The sequence below is a fragment of the Oryzias latipes genome, chromosome 12 (assembly GCF_053564925.1).
Source record: "Oryzias latipes strain Hd-rR chromosome 12, Olatipes_Hd-rR_3.1".
Taxonomy (NCBI): domain Eukaryota; kingdom Metazoa; phylum Chordata; class Actinopteri; order Beloniformes; family Adrianichthyidae; genus Oryzias; species Oryzias latipes.
In genome coordinates, this window is record NC_136248.1 from 11,747,433 (window position 1) to 11,760,862 (window position 13,430).

Genomic DNA, 13,430 nt, shown 5'->3' on the forward strand with positions numbered 1-13,430 from the left:
AGACTCCCTCCCTCCAATCTTCGTCCCCCACCAGTTTGCTTACAAAGCAAACAGATCAACGGATGATGCCATTTCCATCACCCTCCACACTGCGCTGAGCCACCTGGAACACAGAGACACCTACGCCAGGATGCTCTTTGTGGACTATAGCTCAGCCTTTAACACAATCATTCCTGACATTCTGGTCAACAAACTGTCTGAACTAGGACTCCACCCACTCACCTGCTCGTGGATCAAGGACTTCCTGACAAACAGACCACAGACAGTCAAACTTGACCCCCACCTCTCCTCCACCCGGACGCTGAGCACAGGCTCCACACAGGGATGTGTGCTGAGTCCTCTGCTGTATACACTGTACACAGCAGACTGCAGACCAGCCCACACCAGCAACACCGTGGTGAAGTTTGCAGACGACACTACTGTGGTGGGGCTGATCTCTGGGGACGACGAGACGGCCTACAGAGACGAAGTCCTGAAACTCTCAAGGTGGTGTCAGGCTAATAACCTCATCCTGAACACCACCAAGACCAAGGAGATCATCCTGGACTTCAGAAAAAACAGAACAGATCCACCCCCACTCTACATCGATGGAAACTGTGTGGAGAGGGTCCACAGCTTCACCCTCCTGGGCACCACCATCTCTGCTGACCTCACATGGTCTAACAACACCATGACTGTCATCAGGAAGGCCCAGCAACGCCTGCACTTCCTGAGAAAACTTAGGAGGAACGACGTCAGCCAGGAGCTGCTGGTAACGTTCTACCGCTCAACCATTGAGAGCATTCTGTCCTATGGCATCACAGTGTGGTTTTCCCACTGCACTGAAGCAGAACGGCAGAGTCTCCAGAGAGTGGTAAAGACAGCGCAGAGGATCATCGGCTGCCCCCTCCCCTCACTGAAGGACATTTACCAGTCTCGCTGCCTCAGCAGAGTGACTAGCATCACCACTAACTCCACCCATTCTGCTTTCCCTCTGTTTGAACTGCTGCCCTCTGGAAGGAGGTACAGGTCCATCAGAACCAGGACAAACAGACTAAGAAACAGCTTTTTTCCACAGGCAATTATCATACGGAATGCACATACGTCCACCAACCACACCTCACTCTAATTTTACTACAATGCGTGCAATATCCTGACTGTCTAACCGGGTCACTGTGCAATAACTTGATATTTATTAAGCTGTGCTCACAGCAACTCATGTAATTCCATTCTATTTTATTCACAAATATTTAATATTTAACAGTTTCTGAGACAAGGCCAAGCTGCAACGCGTCATCCACTCAGCAGAGAAGGTGATCGGCTGCCACCTCCCGTCTCTCCAGGAGCTGCACATCTCCAGGACCTGGAGGCGGGCAGCCAGGATTGTAGCCAACCCCTCTCATCCAGGACATAATCTCTTTCGGCCCCTCCCTTCTGGCAAGAGGCTCCGGTCCATCAGGACCTCGCGCCACAAGAACAGCTTCTTCCCCACTGCAGTCAGCCTGCTGAACAGTACCCCAACTCCCCCAGGTGACCCCCCCCCCCGCCCACCAAAGGACTGTCGGTGCCACTTACAGGCCCCACCATCCCAGCCCATCTGTGCTCCCACTTTAATTCACCTTACTCTACTGTATATAGTGTGTTGTTGTTGTTAACTTAATTTTTAACTTATTCTTAATTGCACTATACACCAAGTCAAATTCCTCGTTTTGTAAAGTGCGCTCTACTGAACCTGGCAATAAAACTTTTTCTGATTTCTGATTCTGATTCTGATTCTATTAATCATTGTTTTTTATTCATTCAAAATGCAATTAAATCAATATTTTATATTTTTTCTTTTCCTTTTTCTTTTTTTTTTATCTCTTATATCCTTTTTTATAATCAATGTTTGAACTTCTTTTCCTTTCTATTGTCATGGTTTCAGTTTGCTGTCTTGTTTTTCGCTTTAGTTCTTGTTCTGTCTTGTTTGGTTCTGTTTCCTGTTTTATTTTGAAAGGTTTCCTGTCTTGTCATGTTTCTTGAGTTTTACTTCCTTTGGTCCCCATCTGCCCTAATCGTGTTCACCTGTGTCTTGTCTGCCCTGTCTGTATATAAGTCTTGTCTCTGCCTTCCTCCTGTGCTGGTCCATTAACTTCTGCTCATGTTGATCACGTCTTCTTGTCTGGCGTCCATGTCCCTTGCCATGCCACAGTAAGTTTTTGTTTTTAGTTTTGTCATCCTGCTCTGCAGCGCTTTTTGTTAGTTAAATAAACCCACTTGCCCTGAACCCGTTTGCCTCCCGTCTCTGCGCCTGGGTCCTACCTGCTCTCGAGCCTCCCCCCCCACACGACATCTATACATCCAATGAAATTAAACTACAAATCAACAAACACAACTGATAACAAATGTCTCTAAAAAATGATGTGTATATTTGCAGAACCTTAAAAACACCAAACAAATAACAAATGCTTCCCAATTAAAGCACAAAAAATGGAACACAAAATGTAAAACCCAAGTTAGAAATTGCAATTTGAAAAAGATACTTTTTTCAGCAGCTTTTCAAAATCAATCACCAATTCTACTCTTCTGTGGATGAAACAAAGAACTCCAGAACAATGAAGCCATTTCTCTAAGTCTCTCTCACCTTCAGTTTTAAACAAGGTCTGTGAAAATCCACCATACATTGGTCACATGAACTCAGAGACCTGCTAAAAGTGCACAATTGTAAAAACTCTTTTATATAGACAACTGTTTGTTTGCTTAGAGCTCTAAATATAAAAAAAAATGCTTTTCTATCACCTAGACACAGATGGAGAACCATATCAACTGGATTAATAACAGGGTGGCATGTTTAGGTTTAAACTTACATCAATAGACAACATAAAGATGTCCATCACATTTTTGACCTAAACATGTAAACACATCCTTGGCTCTGCGGTTAGGAAATGGTATTTGGGAATCTCTTTATACCAGGAGCTAGCCTGGCCATTGGAACATCGCCACAGTGCCCATCCAGACTGGGACAGCAACGGGGTCCACTTCAGAGCCGTGAGCTGCTGTGTTTAACTCCAGCTGTCCCAGCAAGGGAGACAACTGCAGCAACATCCACTGACCAAGCTGACAAGCCCTGGCAGAAAAGATCCCCACAAGAAAAACACTGGCTAAGGCAGGCTGGTCAAAAAAAAATAGTTTTGCCATTGTCTTGCAGCTCGCAGATCAAGTGGTTTAGTTTTCCAGTAATGTCAGTCAAGAATGCAAGTTCAGATTCACAATGTTCATATTCACCATATTCAACAGACATCTCCTCCAATAGCACCTTAAAAATCCTGTGCTGTTTTGCTTTGCAGCTGAGGTTGTTTACGATTTTCAGAATAAGAGTCATTATATGTCCAGAGCCAATCACTTCTGCACATAAGGCCTGCTGGTGAATGACGCAGCAGTAATGCAGACATTTTGGAAAGTCTGGGTCAGCTTTACAGTGAGTGATGAAACCTGTTTGTCTATTGATCATAGCAGGAGTCCCATCTGCAGTCACTGCTACCAGCTTTTCTAATTGTACCTTTTTCTGCACAAAAACTCCTTCACCGTGTTATACATTTCAACTCCTCTTGTAGTTGTCTGTTAGGGCAGATGTGTCAGGAGTTCTTCTCTTGTGGAAACCAAAAGCTATGCTGTACTGTTGCCGTCCACAGACTCATCACACTGGACGTTAACCACCTGCACTTTGCAAGATCCCGGTCCAGCTAATTGGCCAAGTTATCAGACATAGCTGACACTCATCTAGACATTGTAGTGGAAATTGAATGAGTTCTATTGTTCTCATCCTTAGGGACAGTGATAGCAATTATCATCATTGCTTGAATTTTTTTCATGCTATATGCAAAAGTCTTTGTCCCTTAAGGCAACAGATTACAGCCCCCCCCCCCCCCCCCCCCCCCCAGGCTGCTGTCGTATTAACATTAGCTTGGAGCTCCAGAATGGACAAGAAAAGACGACGAGAATGGCTCGAGCAGGGCGTTGCTCACGGGGGGGGTCGCTCGTGCCATGCGGTCGCACGTGCTCGGGCCCGCTAAATGCTACTTGTAGCTTTAATTATTATTATTTTTCTTCCGCCGGAAGAATCGCATTTTTGAGGCCTTTAACATACCCCAAAACTCACCAAATTTGGCACACACATCAGGAGTCGCGAAAAATTTCATATTTTATGAGAAATTGGCATGGGCGCGCAAAAACGGCTCGACAGCGCCACCTACAATGACTTTTGTCCCGACGCCCCGCATACGCTTTAACGTACAAGCTTGATTTTTTCAGGGCATGTTCATCAGATGGAAACCTACAAAAAAGTCTGTAGGTACCAAGCTGTCAGTTGCACAGGAAGTCTGCTATATTGATGTCAATATGTCATTTTTGCTCTATTTTGGACATTTGCAGGCCTCCTTCTAGAACGAACTCCTCCTAGAGATTTGTGAATAATGACTCCAAACTTTGGTTTTGTAAAATAAACACATGTCCGATGTTAAATTGCGAAGCTTTTAAGTTTTTACGGTTGTTTGTGACCGTGGCGGCGCGTAGAAATTCGACGTTGTTTCGAAAACACGCCATGAAAAGAAAAATGGCCATTACTCAGCCATGCATAATCCAATCTGATCCAAAATTGATATGCATGATTGTAGTCTGACTCTGAACACATCTGCAGTGAAAAAATCTGGAAAAAGTGTAGCGCCACCTGCTGGCAAGAGGAAATGACATGTTTTACTTGGAGCATCACTACTCTGAGTAGGATGAGCCGACACACCTGAAAATGACGTCCACCTGTTGAAAAGCCATTGAAGTTTACTCTGACAAAAAACCATAACTTTCAATGCGGGGGTGTGGTCGTGACAGAGCGGCAAAGTTGGGCATCTCGCTATGCACACAAAAGTTGCTCTCACGTGCACATTCCTTGTCCAATCTCACTGAAATTCAATGGATATGATGAAGCTTCTATTCTGAACCCATGGATATGACAATCTTGGACGAGCTCTATAGCGCCACCTAGTTATTGCATTGGGCACATTCTGCCCTGTATTTTCTCTTTGCTTTGTCCGATGTGCATGAAATTAAAACTGGAGATACTCAGAAGGGTCCTCTCTCATCATGTAAAGTTTCATGGGTGTACACCTGACGGTGCCTGCGTAACAGGAAGTGGTCGATTATGTGCACCCAAATAATAGAAATTTATTATAAATCAGCCGTTTGTCTCAGGAAGCTGAGATTTCAGAATTAGATGCCTTTAATAACCTCCAGCTTTGATATGTAACACTATAGGGTCTACGAGAAACTTCATCACTTGATTTTTTTAATGAAATTTTGGACTGAACAAAGATTTTTAGCATAAATTCTGTTTAGGTTATCAGCACCAAGAATTCAACTTTCATAGGCATTTATGTGCTACTGCTTCCTAAAAAAATTCAGAATTATTGAAGTTACAGGTGACATCTTAGAGAGCATTACATCCAAAAAGGTCCGAAAACGTCTTTTTAGGCAAAACTACAAACACCTATTTTTTTTCATAACTTAATCATCATATATCAACACCATTTATTTTTTTAAATGTAGGGATCTGTGTTTGCTGCCTTCCATATTTTTTTCAGAAGTCCAGGTGAAACAGATGATTTAAAAAAAATCCTGATTCATCCCAAAACCTGTGCTTTTTCCGTCTGGACTCCAAACAAGTGTGTTTTAAAATTACTTATGCTTCAAATATCCACACCAAGTTTCACACGCATATAGCTGAACATGTCTAAATGCTTCTTGAATATTCTTTACAGATATAAAATGAACTGGTCAACTGTAGCATGTCATTTCCTCTTACATGCTTAAGTCTTTTCCTCATGCTGCAGCCTGCTCCTCAATCATCCCTGTTGCTGGAGTCAAATTTCACCCCCCCCCCCCCCCCCACACACACACACACACCAGCTGCCAGTTCATATGCTAACTAACCCAGAAGTGAGGTGACAAGAGTTTAGACACAAGAGGGAGGGCAGACTGCTTTTTCATTTGTTTTGTATGTCTTTCATAGATTTTTATGAATAATCATTGCTTTTCTAGTCATGTAAAATGCAATTAACCTAATATTTTATCTTTTTTTTTTACAAACAAAACATATGAATGTGCTCCAAAACAAAACCCAACTCTCAGTACAGTTCTACAGATGTAACATAAGACTTAGACAGTAAATGTCTCTTTTATCCTTTTTTAATCAATGCTGCAACTTCTTTTCCTTAATATAAATCCAATGAAATTAAACTACAAAACCAAAAAACACAACGTATAGCAAATTTCTCTAAATAAATTATGTGTATATACAATATGTAGCACTTTTAAACAAAATAATAACAAATCCTTCCAATACAAGCACAGAAAAATGGAACACAAAATTTAAAACCCACATTTGAAATGGCAATTTTAAAAAGATAATTTTTTCAGCCTGCTAAAAGTGCACAATTGTAAAAGCTCTTTTATATAGACAACTGTTTGGTTGCTTAGAGCTCTAAATATAAAAACAATGCCTTTATGGACGTGGCACGGATGGCACGGATGTTCAGCAGGGTAAACCCCAGGAAAGCGGCGGGACCTGATGGAGTTCCCGGAAAGGTTCTGCGGGCCTGCGCCGATCAACTCTCCCAGGTCTTCACAAAAATCTTCAACCTGTCGCTAGCTCAGGCTTTCATCCCTGCTTGCCTGAAGTCATCCACTATCATCCCGATACCCAAAAAGTCCTCATCCACAGCCTTCCTCACGGACTTCCGCCCAGTTGCACTCACTGCTGTCATCACAAAGTGTCTGGAGCGGCTGCTCCTGGGACACATCAAAGACTCCCTCCCTCCAATCTTCGTCCCCCACCAGTTTGCTTACAAAGCAAACAGATCAACGGATGATGCCATTTCCATCACCCTCCACACTGCGCTGAGCCACCTGGAACACAGAGACACCTACGCCAGGATGCTCTTTGTGGACTATAGCTCAGCCTTTAACACAATCATTCCTGACATTCTGGTCAACAAACTGTCTGAACTAGGACTCCACCCACTCACCTGCTCGTGGATCAAGGACTTCCTGACAAACAGACCACAGACAGTCAAACTTGACCCCCACCTCTCCTCCACCCGGACGCTGAGCACAGGCTCCACACAGGGATGTGTGCTGAGTCCTCTGCTGTATACACTGTACACAGCAGACTGCAGACCAGCCCACACCAGCAACACCGTGGTGAAGTTTGCAGACGACACTACTGTGGTGGGGCTGATCTCTGGGGACGACGAGACGGCCTACAGAGACGAAGTCCTGAAACTCTCAAGGTGGTGTCAGGCTAATAACCTCATCCTGAACACCACCAAGACCAAGGAGATCATCCTGGACTTCAGAAAAAACAGAACAGATCCACCCCCACTCTACATCGATGGAAACTGTGTGGAGAGGGTCCACAGCTTCACCCTCCTGGGCACCACCATCTCTGCTGACCTCACATGGTCTAACAACACCATGACTGTCATCAGGAAGGCCCAGCAACGCCTGCACTTCCTGAGAAAACTTAGGAGGAACGACGTCAGCCAGGAGCTGCTGGTAACGTTCTACCGCTCAACCATTGAGAGCATTCTGTCCTATGGCATCACAGTGTGGTTTTCCCACTGCACTGAAGCAGAACGGCAGAGTCTCCAGAGAGTGGTAAAGACAGCGCAGAGGATCATCGGCTGCCCCCTCCCCTCACTGAAGGACATTTACCAGTCTCGCTGCCTCAGCAGAGTGACTAGCATCACCACTAACTCCACCCATTCTGCTTTCCCTCTGTTTGAACTGCTGCCCTCTGGAAGGAGGTACAGGTCCATCAGAACCAGGACAAACAGACTAAGAAACAGCTTTTTTCCACAGGCAATTATCATACGGAATGCACATACGTCCACCAACCACACCTCACTCTAATTTTACTACAATGCGTGCAATATCCTGACTGTCTAACCGGGTCACTGTGCAATAACTTGATATTTATTAAGCTGTGCTCACAGCAACTCATGTAATTCCATTCTATTTTATTCACAAATATTTAATATTTAACAGTTTCTGTCCATATTGTTCATTTTTTGTTAAGAGTTGTAAATACAGTATTTCTTTTTCTATTCTATTTTTATTTTTATTTTATGTAACTCCTTCACTCCAAGGCTGCTGCAATTTCATTGTATCCCCATGTACAATGACAATAAACGATTCTGATTCTGATTATATCACTTAGACACAGATGGAGAACCATATCAACTGGATTGGTAACAGCAACAACCACCGACCAAGCCGGCAAGCCCTGGCAGAAAAGATCCCCACAAGAAACACTGCAGGCTGTTCCATAAAAAATATAGTTTTACCATTGCCTTGCAGATCACAGTTGAAGTGGTTTAGTTTTCCTAAAAAAATTCAGAATGATTGAAGTTACAGGTGAACTTTTAGACAACATTTGATCCAAAAAGGTCAGAAAACGTCTTTTTAGGCAAAACTGCAAACACCTATTTTTTTGCATAACTTATCTTTCAAATATCAGCACAAAAAAATTAAAAACGGTAGGGATCTGTGTTTGCTGCCTTCCATATTTTTTTCAGACTTAAAAGTGTAACAGATGATTTATAAAAAATCCTTTTTCATCCAAAAACCTGTGTTAAATCTGTCTAGACTTAGTATTAAAAACTCTCCAAGATGAATGTGCCTGACTCCACCTGCAGGTGGATCACAGACTTCCTGACGGACAGACAGCAGTATGTGAGGCTGGGGAAGCTCGTCTCAGATACTCGGACCACAAGCACCGGATCCCCCCAGGGCTGTGTCCTTTCACCCCTGTTACTCTCCCTGTACACAAACAGCTGCACAGCTGGTCACCTGTCTGTCAAACTCCTGAAGTTTGCTGACGACACCACACTCATCGGCCTCATCTCTGACGGAGATGAGTCGGCCTACAGGAGTGAAATAGCCAGGCTGGTGTCATAGTGCAGCGCTAACAACCTGGAGCTTAATGCTCTGAAGACAGTGGAGATGACAGTGGACTTCAGGAAGGCCCCAGCCCCCCTCCCCCCTGTCATCCTCTGTGACTCCCCGGTGACCTCTGTGGAGTCCTTCTGCTTCCTGGGAACCATCATCAGCCAGGACCTCAAGTGGGAGCAGAACATCAGCTCCATCACTAAGAAGGTCCAGCAGAGGATGTACTTCCTGAGGCAGCTGAAGAAGTTTCACCTCCCTGAAAAGATGTTGGTAGACTTTTACACCGCCATCATCGAATCCACCCTCACGTCCTCCATCACAGTCTGGTTCGCTGCGGCCACGGCCAGAGACAAGGCCAAGCTGCAACGCGTCATCCACTCAGCAGAGAAGGTGATCGGCTGCCACCTCCCGTCTCTCCAGGAGCTGCACATCTCCAGGACCTGGAGGCGGGCAGCCAGGATTGTAGCCAACCCCTCTCATCCAGGACATAATCTCTTTCGGCCCCTCCCTCCTGGCAAGAGGCTCCGGTCCATCAGGACCAGGACCTCGCGCCACAAGAACAGCTTCTTCCCCACTGCAGTCAGCCTGCTGAACAGTACCCCAACTCCCCCAGGTGACCCCCCCTCCCCCACCCCCCCCCGCCCACCAAAGGACTGTCGGTGCCACTTACAGGCCCCACCATCCCAGCCCATCTGTGCTCCCACTTTAATTCACCTTACTCTACTGTATATAGTGTGTTGTTGTTGTTAACTTAATTTTTAACTTATTCTTAATTGCACTATACACCAAGTCAAATTCCTCGTTTTGTAAAGTGCGCTCTACTGAACCTGGCAATAAAACTTTTTCTGATTTCTGATTCTATTAATCATTGTTTTTTATTCATTCAAAATGCAATTAAATCAATATTTTATCTTTTTTCTTTTCCTTTTTCTTTTTTTTTTTATCTCTTATATCCTTTTTTATAATCAATGTTTGAACTTCTTTTCCTTTCTATTGTCATGGTTTCAGTTTGTTGTCTTTTTTTTTGCTTTAGTTCTTGTTCTGTCTTGTTTGGTTCTGTTTCCTGTTTTATTTTGAAAGGTTTCCTGTCTTGTCATGTTTCTTGAGTTTTACTTCCTTTGGTCCCCATCTGCCCTAATCGTGTTCACCTGTGTCTTGTCTGCCCTGTCTGTATATAAGTCTTGTCTCTGCCTTCCTCCTGTGCTGGTCCATTAACTTCTGCTCATGTTGATCACGTCTTCTTGTCTGGCGTCCATGTCCCTTGCCATGCCACAGTAAGTTTTTGTTTTTAGTTTTGTCATCCTGCTCTGCAGCACTTTTTGTTAGTTAAATAAACCCACTTGCCCTGAACCCGTTTGCCTCCCGTCTCTGCGCCTGGGTCCTACCTGCTCTCGAGCCTCCCCCCCACACGACATCTATACATCCAATGAAATTAAACTACAAATCAACAAACACAACTGATAACAAATGTCTCTAAAAAATGATGTGTATATTTGCAGAACCTTAAAAACACCAAACAAATAACAAATGCTTCCCAATTAAAGCACAAAAAATGGAACACAAAATGTAAAACCCAAGTTAGAAATTGCAATTTGAAAAAGATACTTTTTTCAGCAGCTTTTCAAAATCAATCACCAATTCTACTCTTCTGTGGATGAAACAAAGAACTCCAGAACAATGAAGCCATTTCTCTAAGTCTCTCTCACCTTCAGTTTTAAACAAGGTCTGTGAAAATCCACCATACATTGGTCACATGAACTCAGAGACCTGCTAAAAGTGCACAATTGTAAAAGCTCTTTTATATAGACAACTGTTTGTTTGCTTAGAGCTCTAAATATAAAAAAAATGCTTTTCTATCACCTAGACACAGATGGAGAACCATATCAACTGGATTAATAACAGGGTGGCATGTTTAGACAACATGAAGCTGTCCATCACATTTTTGACCTAAACATGTAAACACATCCTTGGCTCTGCGGTTAGGAAATGGTATTTGGGAATCTCTTTATACCAGGAGCCAGCCTGGCCATTGGAACATCGCCACAGTGCCCATCCAGACTGGGACAGCAACGGGGTCCACTTCAGAGCCGTGAGCTGCTGTGTTTAACTCCAGCTGTCCCAGCAAGGGAGACAACTGCAGCAACATCCACTGACCAAGCTGACAAGCCCTGGCAGAAAAGATCCCCACAAGAAAAACACTGGCTAAGGCAGGCTGGTCAAAAAAAAAATAGTTTTGCCATTGTCTTGCAGCTCGCAGATCAAGTGGTTTAGTTTTCCAGTAATGTCAGTCAAGAATGCAAGTTCAGATTCACAATGTTCATATTCACCATATTCAACAGACATCTCCTCCAATAGCACCTTAAAAATCCTGTGCTGTTTTGCTTTGCAGCTGAGGTTGTTTACGATTTTCAGAATAAGAGTCATTATATGTCCAGAGCCAATCACTTCTGCACATAAGGCCTGCTGGTGAATGACGCAGCAGTAATGCAGACATTTTGGAAAGTCTGGGTCAGCTTTACAGTGAGTGATGAAACCTGTTTGTCTATTGATCATAGCAGGAGTCCCATCTGCAGTCACTGCTACCAGCTTTTCTAATTGTACCTTTTTCTGCACAAAAACTCCTTCACCGTGTTATACATTTCAACTCCTCTTGTAGTTGTCTGTTAGGGCAGATGTGTCAGGAGTTCTTCTCTTGTGGAAACCAAAAGCTATGCTGTACTGTTGCCGTCCACAGACTCATCACACTGGACGTTAACCACCTGCACTTTGCAAGATCCCGGTCCAGCTAATTGGCCAAGTTATCAGACATAGCTGACACTCATCTAGACATTGTAGTGGAAATTGAATGAGTTCTATTGTTCTCATCCTTAGGGACAGTGATAGCAATTATCATCATTGCTTGAATTTTTTTCATGCTATATGCAAAAGTCTTTGTCCCTTAAGGCAACAGATTACAGCCCCCCCCCCCCCCCCCCGGCTGCTGTCGTATTAACAATAGCTTGGAGCTCCAGAATGGACAAGAAAAAACGACGAGAATGGCTCGAGCAGGGCGTTGCTCACGGGGCGGTCGCTCGTGCCGTGCGGTCGCACGTGCTCGGGCCCGCTAAATGCTACTTGTAGCTTTAATTCTTTTTATTCTTTTAGGACCAGCGTGACGTGAACATGAGACGGGCACTTGTCCTTGCACTTCCTGTTTATCTGCATGAAGATGCCTCGAACTTCTTCAAGACCTGTACAGTAAGTGCAAACGACTCCTTGTCAATGGTTTTCACTAATCCTTTAATATTGATTGAGATTTTATTGAGTGACATAATAAATAGGGCAATTGTTTGTAGTTTGTAAACTGAGTGATATTTTTAAATAGTTTTAAAAATGAGATGGAAGATGAGACGAACATCAGGGACTCCTAATTGGAAGGAGTGGGAACATTTTCGTTTACCTTTTTCTGCTCCTGATCCATCATTATTTGAATAAAGAAAAATGAAGCTTTAGTCTTAAATTATTTTATAAATGTCCTCCTTCAGAAAAATGCTAAAGAACTTTTTAAAAACACAATTTTAATTGGAGTTGGTCCTTAAAACATCATAGCCAGTTGATTAAAAGCTAACAGAATGTTAGCATGAAAAGATTCCCATTGACAGATGGCAGGAATGTCAGTTTTGGACATTAGTGTGATGAATATCTTTGAGGGTCTGAACTCATCTGTGTTTTTTGTTTTGTATTTTCCAGAATACCAGACCTCACAGACACTGCTGTGGGTATCTTCTCAGTTGTCGTGGTGATGCTCCTGATGCTGCCGTCAGTGGTCCCACACATCTGGCTGACTAATCTCTTCTAACTCTTCGGGGACATCTATGCTCTGGACCTACAGCACCCCAAAAAACTTGAACTTGCCTTCATATTTATTCAGAATGCTGTCTTGAGCCTTGAGGACAGCAAACCACTGAAAGGACCTTTATTGACGATGAAGAATGTTTCGTTGAGTGAGTCTTCCAGAATGGACTATTTGTTGGTTTAAGTGTTATGTAACTAATGTGTTTTGTTGTGATCATATGCTTTTTCTGCCGTACAATACAAAACCAACTCTTTTTGTCAATATGTTGTGTGGCACTCTTATAATGCAGTTTTATTGCACTTATTGTTTCTTCATCCTCTTGATATTTGTGCTTTTTTTTAAAGAGCAATTAAAAAAAGTGTATTATGCAATCACTATTGTGTGGCCTTCACGTTTGTTGGTTTTTATCAATGTTAGCCTTTAAAATGTAGTGGGGCAGTATCAATATCTCTGTTTAGAATACATTTTAAGCTGAAGAATTTTAAATATTTCCAATGCTACACATTTAATGAGTTAAAGAATTTATAAAGCATTTGAGTGAATTTTACATATTTTATGAGTTGAGTTTAATATAAAAGTATAGTTAGTTAAAGCGTTTTTTAGTTGGAAAATATTAAAAACTTTAAGTAAATAATCT

At 43.1% G+C, this 13,430-nt stretch overlaps 1 long non-coding RNA gene across 1 annotated transcript; it reads left to right on the top strand.

Moving 5' to 3' along the window:
* The first annotated feature begins 12,101 nt into the window (after positions 1 to 12,101).
* LOC144996321 (uncharacterized) lies at positions 12,102 to 13,164 on the top strand. The gene is made up of 2 exons (XR_013659317.1): positions 12,102 to 12,195; positions 12,688 to 13,164. It is a non-coding gene; the product is annotated as an uncharacterized LOC144996321 (long non-coding RNA).
* The last annotated feature ends 266 nt before the right edge of the window (positions 13,165 to 13,430 follow it).